The 7,960-nt window shown below is 35.1% G+C and overlaps 1 protein-coding gene across 1 annotated transcript in view; it reads left to right on the top strand.

The window, feature by feature from the left end:
• Positions 1-6,249: 6,249 nt before the first annotated feature.
• The window catches only part of SLC38A4 (solute carrier family 38 member 4), a 52,080-nt gene continuing 50,369 nt past the window's right edge, over positions 6,250-7,960 (top strand). The window contains exon 1 of the mRNA XM_027858924.1: positions 6,250-6,305. The gene's annotated coding sequence lies outside the window, so the exon portion shown is untranslated. The remainder of the gene's footprint in view (positions 6,306-7,960) is intronic.

The raw sequence follows: 7,960 nt of genomic DNA, 5'->3' as shown, positions 1-7,960 counted from the left end.
ACCATAAAAATTCTTTCAGAACTGACAGTCTCCAAGGCAGTATAAAATCCTCACTATTTTATTCAGAGATTATCCAGACTTGAAGGCTTCCATCCTATTTAAATCCTGTGAATAACAAGCTACTCACTGGTGTACTCCATTTGAACTCTCCCTTGCCTGCAAATATATATGTGTATATGCATCACAAATATGTTATAATTTATTACACATAAATGAATGAATAAAAAATAATTTGTTAAGTACTTACTATATACCAAGCCTTGGAGATGCAAATACAAAAGCAAAGACAGGTACTCTGCACTTAAGACTCTTAGATTCGAACAGACAGAGACAAAATACATAGGAGAATGGTGACCTTGGAGGGATATTTTGGTTCAGAAAGTTAAAGGAATGATAATTATAATCACATGGGCACAATATTTGATGTATCCTTTCCAGGAGCAATGACAGAGTTGATTTGATTATAGTTTCAGAATTGGAACATCCAGGGAGAAAAGTGAAGTTTGGCTGAAATCCAGTCTAGATGACTGAAGCAACTATTAATCAAGACTTTGGGGTCATAAGGCAGGAGTTCCAGGCAAAGAAGAATTAGGTTTTTTTTATATGAAACAAAAATCAGCAAAAAGAAATAACTTAATGAAAATAGAAAAATATGTATATATGTATATTTATTAAATGTACATATATATATTAAAGCTTTAAACTGCACTAAGCTTTTCAGGACAGTGTTTGTGTGTGAGAGTGTGTATGTGGGTGTGTATGCGTGAGTGTGAATATGTAAGTGTGTGTGGGTGGGTGGGTGTGTAGGGGGGTGTAGTACCTACCAGCAAGCAAACAGGTCCCAGGGAAGGGGGGAAATTGAAGTGATTTAACCTTTTGCAGTTATTGAAAAGCCAGTTATCCCACAGTTTAGTCTCAAAATCAGTTTTATAAACACCTACAGAAATATTTCTCTCCCTCTCCCTTTTTCTCCATAATTACATTCCTCATCTTCATGAAATGCTGAACAATGATAAGAAGTTGAATCTGGCCTTAGTCTTTACTCATACTGATTTATTTTCTTCTTCCATTTCCATAGTAGATTTTGCTTGTAAACAAACCAACCAACAAACAAAAAAACCCAACACAACAAAAACCCAACACTGCACTGTGAGTCTCCTTGTCAATGCCTCTATCAGTGCTACCTGGCCATTCCCTGGCTTAGCCCCGAGCTTGGAAGCCCTGTGCCAGCCTCACTTGCTGCCATTACCTCTACGAACATACAAAGCCAGCACCCTTCCCATGCATGGTTACCTGGCATCATGGCGACAGCCGCAGAAGTAGATGGGGCAAGAGATATAGCAGCAGGAATAAATAGCACATCCTTCAATAGTCTCTTAATTGCCAAATCTGAAGACTTTTTCTCAGTCTTTATTCTTTTGACCTCTCTTCTACATGACACTTTTGTCCACCATGTCCTCTTGAATTCGTAGTCCTGGGTTCATAAATCCAGAGTGAGTCAGAAACCACTGCGTCCAGCCTCCTAATTTTACATACAAGGAAAGTGGGGCCCAAGGAGGTTTAGTACTTAACTGAAAGCCACACACACAAGGAGTCAATATTAGGGGTGGCACTGGAACTGAGGTTCTCTGACTCCAAATTGAATGTTCCCTCCATTGCTCCATGTTGGCTCTTTTACCTTTGTGACTGCACACACTGCCTCCCTTGCTGCATCTCCATGCTTATTACTGTTAACTATCTTAACCCTCCAGGCCCTATCCAGGAACCCCTTTTCTTCTTTCTCTACGTACTCTCACATGATTACTTCATCATCTCTCATGTGTTTAATTACTATATTTATTTGAATGATTCCTAGATGATAAGTAGAAAAAGTGAGCCTACATAATGATTATGTATACAAAAACATATATAGTCAGGAAATAAAAATGCTTTGATGCTGTAGAGCTATAAATATATTTTCAACATGTCAAATCACCATTTTCATTTGGCCTACTCACCTTTAGGCATGGTGTCTCTACTGAGTTCATTGTTTTGCCCCTATTATGGTCACACAGTCTCTTTGAGGTTTTTGACCTCTCAAAAGATGTCAAAGAGGATTGCAACTGAAATAATAAGACAGTCCTGATGTCAACAAATCCTTTAAAAGACTTAGTCAAGAATGACACAGGATGATAGAGCATAAATGAGTTGCCATCTGTACCAGTGGCATTCAGTGCAACCATTGAATTATAATATATACTTTGCCGTGCTATTAATTGCAAAGGGGGTGGTGAGAAAGGGTCAAGACCACAGGATATAGGAGCATAAAAAGATTCTAGTGCCCTTGCCCCCTCACTCTTTCCAAAAACCATCAAGAATTAGAGGTCTAACAGCTAGAAAGAGAGTGGGAACTTTTGCCACATGTCCTTCTGGTTCATGCTTGTTTTGGTTTTTAGGAACCCTAACAACAGGGTTCCTTCCAGAATAGGACTAGTGCTACTTGTAGCAGGGGAAGGAGGACCTCTAAGTGCTAGGCGACAGACAGACAGACAGACAGGGACAGAGAGAGAGAGAGAGAGAGAGAGAGAGAGAGAGAGAGAGAGGGAGAGGGAGAGGGAGAGGGAGAGGGAGAGGGAGTCCAAAGTCTGCTAATGCCTGTTGGTGAGATTATCTTTGGCTCCTCCCTCCTCCACCTTCATCCCACCTGATGTTTTTCTGGAAGAGAGATCCACCAGTCTGATATTTTAATCTACTTCTTGTTTTCACTTATCTTAAGAGAGGATGTGGGGGGGGAGGGAGGAAGAGGGAAGCCCTTCTTCGCGGAAAGTTTAGTGATTGGTATTAGAACTATTCAAGCAATATTTTGGGTTTCTCTACTTATGTGTTTAAAATTGTATTAATACCAGAAAGCTATTGATAGCAATTCTGTTTACTTGAATGCTTTCAGGAAGATTAGGAAAGGGGTGGGGGGCAAATCTGGGAGAAAAGAGATCAGAATTATTGAATTTTTGTAAAGCCAATTTGGATTTTGCTAATACAAATTGGCTGGGGATTTGAGCCACACATTTAACAGAGAAGAGATTTTATGAAAGAGAAAGAGAACAACCCCTAGGAGCCACTCCTGTTAAATATGAACTGAAAAGGACAGAGGTGAGTGACAGAGGGGAGGCAAACAGTCATTTTTTTTTTCTTGACCTCTAGAAGACAATAAATGAGATGAGTGAAAGGAAAGCCATACCACAATAGAGAAATGAGTTCCTAAGGAAGCTATGTTAATATGAAGGGGGTAGGGACCAAGTTCCCCAGGCATGTCCAATTAGAATTCTAGGTTCTGGGGTGATTGAACATTTGACCTGCTGTTTGCCAGCACCACTTGATGGTTATATAAGGAAATCATCTCACGTGGACTTCATATCCAAAATGCTAAATTACTGTGATCTTTTTCTTAAAGCTAGAGTGTTTTTTAGGGCATTTGAAGATTGCTAGCATTAAGTATGATTAATGGAATTGTCAGAAGCTTTAAACCAAAAAATAGAATTAGAACATTCAAATGAGAACATACAAATAGCCTGATCAATTTTTATTCCTGCTGTGCATTCATTCATGCCTCCTCCATTAAAGACCATCTCTAATGCTTTGTCATGCTGTGGAGGAAACCACAAATTATTTCATCTTTGCAAGTATTTATTAGCTCTCCCTTCTATTGCCCCTTCCCAATTGAATAACACCAAAAACCTCTCACCATAAACATGTATAGTTAAGCAAAACAATTCCCACATCAATCATGTCCAAAAATATATGTCACATTTTACATTACACCTCTCTGGCAGGAGGTGATTGACTTGTTTTATCTCCAGTTCTCTATACTTATGGTTTAGCATTGCATTGATCAAATTTCTAAAGTATTTCAAAATTATTGTCACATAAATTGTTCTCCTAGTTATATGCACTTCATTTGTTATTGATTTATAGAGGTTTTCCCAGTTTCTTTTGAAACTGTCCATTTCATCATTTCTGAGGACAAAATAATATTCCATCACATTCATATACTACAATTTATTTGGCCATTCTCTAGTAGGTAGATATTCACTTGGTTTCCAGTTTGGGGTTACCATGAAAACATAAATATTTGTGTGCATGTGGGTCCTTTTCTATTTTCTTTGCTCTCTTTGAAATATAGACCTTGTAGTGGTATAGCCAGCTCAAAGCTGAGTTATAGTTTAGTAAATTTTTTTGACCATGAATGCTAAAAATTACAAAAAGTTCGAATTCAAGCCCTGACAGATACTCCCAAACTAGAAGGTTTACAGTATGGGTCCAGTAATGGAGTATATTTCTCCCATCTAAGGACAAGATTAACAAATGATGAAATCACAAGTCATTGTAGTTTTGAAGTAGACTTTGGTACTTCAAAGTATGGAAAGGCTGGAGAAGTTCAAATGAAGTTAGATTACAGCTGTATTCTTTTCTCATAGAAGCTGTGCTGAGTTTTATAAAAACAAAGGCATTCATTTGCTTAAAATAATAATAATAGATGACATTTACATAGTACTTTAAAGTTTGCAACATGTTTAACATATATTATTTCATTTGTTCCTCAAATCCTTTGGGGGTGATATTGTTGCTATTAACTTTCAAAATAAGGGGAAAACGTCCTTTGTTGTGCTGTTAGAGCTATTTGAGACAACTTTAATAATGGAAATCATCCTTTCAAAATAAATATGACTTTTACTTCTTTGAAACTACAGTGTATCAGAGGCAATAGGGCTTTTATAATTCTCTTTTCCTTATAAACGACAGTTATTTTCACTAGACAAAAAAAATTCAAAGGAGTGAGAAAAATAAAGAACATGTTAATGAAAAGATAAGCAAAATGTATCCAATGTGTGGAAGTACAAAATGAATTCCAAATTAGCTCCAAAAGGCTCATTTTAAAAAAGAAAAAAAAAAGATTATTCTACACCACTTAATGTTACTCTTTCATGAGAAAAACATTTCTTACTTTAAGGACAATGTTCTATTGTTTTTCTATACAATTATCAATAGAGAATTGACAAAACTGTTATCATAAAGTATTGCTGCTGACTGGTTACCCAAGCATGTATTATTATTATTATTTAAAAGGCAAAGAAAACAATTGCGAATTTAGTTTTTTAATCTACCTTTCTTGTTTCACTTTTGGAATACCAATTTATAGGGAGGTTTAAGTTAAGCATACTAAACCAACTCTTCATCATTTCATGAACCTGGGTGTACATTTTTCAACTCTGCATTGAGAACTGTGTATTTTGATGTAGTGGAGAATCCGGGGTTAGGATACTTGGATTGGACTGTTCTCTCAAACATTTATTTTTTGTGATCTCACTACATAGGCAAGTCATTTCAACTTGATGAGCCTTAATTTCTTCATCTGTAAAATGGAGATGATAATATATATGAAACTGTTGTGAAGAAAGTGATACGTAAAGCTTAAAGTAATACACAAACATAAATTATTAACATTTATAAGGAACAAATGAGAAAACTCTAAAGTAGGTGAAAAGTTATTTTTTTTCCTTAAGTAGCAGCGATATTTTAATTTACTATGACATTCTTGCTTCTTTGGGGCATTACCTTATTATATCACTTGAATGGTGGCAGCAGATAAAGATGGAACTGAATTTTAAATCTTGTAACTCCTTATTGTTGAACACATTCCATGTTGTGGAATTTTGTACTATTTCTGGTATCATTCTGCTTAAAACTTGCTTTGTTTTTCTTGTCAATACTAAAAAAAAACTTTCTAGGCAAATTAAAATATTTACTCTTTATTTGAATTAAAGGAATGAATGTAGGAAATGATCTGCTTTTGTAATTTTTGTGGTGGTTCTTCTTACCTGACTTCCAAAACATAATTTGTTCTGTTTATTCCTGTATGAAAACTCTTTTACAGTAACCGTTTTGAGGTTCTATTTGGGAGCTAGTCTATATTATTTTGATATGGAATGACAGTAAGCTATAGAAAAGTTTCAGCTATAGTGTACTTGTATTAATGCCAAATTCAGAAAGCAAATAGAAGCTGGTGTAACTGATGTTTAAACTAAGTGTACACCAGTAAACTGATTTGGGAATTTTATTTTGTTTTTTTTTTAAAGAGCTGACGCAAGTTTGACAAAGGGAGGTGTTGGGGTGGAGTAGTGTTAGTGATTGGCTCATTTGGTTTACTCCCACATGTCTCTAAATCATTGCCTAGCTGCACAAAGGTTCATATAAGTAAACTCTTTTGCAGGTGTATGCCATTCCAAACAACTAAGAAAAGAGGGGAGGATTGGATGGTTGGCTTGGAGGTAAAGATAATTTTTTTTTCAATATGAATGTTCTTACTAAATTTGGGTTTACTTTCTTAATATTATTATCTTTCTCATTTCTAAAATTAACTGCTTAAAGAAAATAATTTAAGCATTTTTCCTCCTTCTGAAAACACTAAATACTATGTTTAATATTTAGTGATCCAAATCTCTGTTGCTCTGTGCTTTTTAAGATAATAATTTGGTGGTTTGGACAAAATGAATGTACTAGGCAACAGGAAAGATTAAAGCTTTGGAAGTGATCAAGTAATAAGATGTGTAGCTCTATGTAGCTTCTGGTTAATCCTTGTAAATGTTACAATTAAAATAATGTGTTAGAAGAAATAGTTTTAAAGAAGGATGCATTTTGTACTTTGAGGCTTTCCATTAACTTGAAAACTCATTTTAGTTAAAGAGAGAAACCATTCAGAATAATAAGGGTTCAATAGGTCCTAATATGTTAATTCATCTCAAGTTAGTGATTACATTATGCACCAAGAGGTCAGACTACTCTGTGATCAGTGTGAAGAAAAAGTTGAGTGCCTTCAATTGCCTTCTGAATTAGACTGTTCTCAATGAATCTGCTCTTCTGTAATACAAATGGAATGGATAAAACCTAAATGTGATATCAGATTTTGATGGAAAGGAATTAATTACATATTAAGATGCATGATTTTTATAGGATAAATTCGGTAAGAGAAAAAGCTTTTCTGTGGACCTTATCACAATTTTCTGTGTCAACTTACAAAATAATTGGTATTAGTTTCAATAAAATATCTAGGAAATAGCAAAACCAATCACATTTTGGTAGTTCAATTTAATACAAGTAACTGATGGTGTTTATCTATTTTTTAAGCCTAAATAGAAAAGGCTCTTGTGAGAATTCTTTTGAGATTATTATTTATGATGACTTTTGTGGGTTTTTTTTTTCTAGTGCTCACAATTAAACTTCAAATACAGTGTTTTCTTTTTTTGTTTGTTTTTTTGTTAACGCGATTGAGGTTAAGTGACTCGTCCAAGGGTCACAAAACTAGTAAGTGTCAAGTGTCTGGTCTGAGATCAGCCAACCATCCAATCTTCTCCTCTTTTCTTAGTTGTTTGGAATGACATACACTTGTAAAAGAGTTTACTTCTATGAACCTTTGTGCAGCTAGGCAATGATTTAAAGACATGTGGGAGTAAACTGAATGAGCCAATCACTATCACTACTCCACTCCAACACCTCCCTTTGTCAAACTTGAGTCAGATCTTTAAAAAAAAAAAACAAAATAAAATTCCCAAATCAGTTTACTGGTGTACACTTAGTTTAAACATCAGTTACACCAGCTTCTATCAAGTGTCTTGAATTCAGGTCCTCATGACTTCAGGGCGGGTGCTCTATCAACTGCACCACCTACCTATGGTCTATTTTGACCTGTAACTCATTTAACTTTTAAGAAGAAGCCAGAAAGTGAAAAACAGGGGAATAAAAATAAAAAGATGTTAAAATTACCAAAGATTTCAAAAGGAAGAAAAATCAGTTTTCTTGAGGTGTTTTCTTAAGAACCTTACTTTTATTCCCCAGTATTAGAATATGAACAACATTTAACTTTTGACAAATGATGTAAACACTAAACAAGTGATGGAAAACATCTAATTTCTTCAGTTTTTCGCAT

The sequence above is a fragment of the Vombatus ursinus genome, unplaced genomic scaffold, assembly GCF_900497805.2.
Source record: "Vombatus ursinus unplaced genomic scaffold, bare-nosed wombat genome assembly UNPS02013950.1, whole genome shotgun sequence".
NCBI classification, from domain to species: domain Eukaryota; kingdom Metazoa; phylum Chordata; class Mammalia; order Diprotodontia; family Vombatidae; genus Vombatus; species Vombatus ursinus.
The sequence above is the reverse complement of the archived record's forward strand: the minus strand, read 5'-3'. Positions and strand labels throughout refer to the sequence as shown.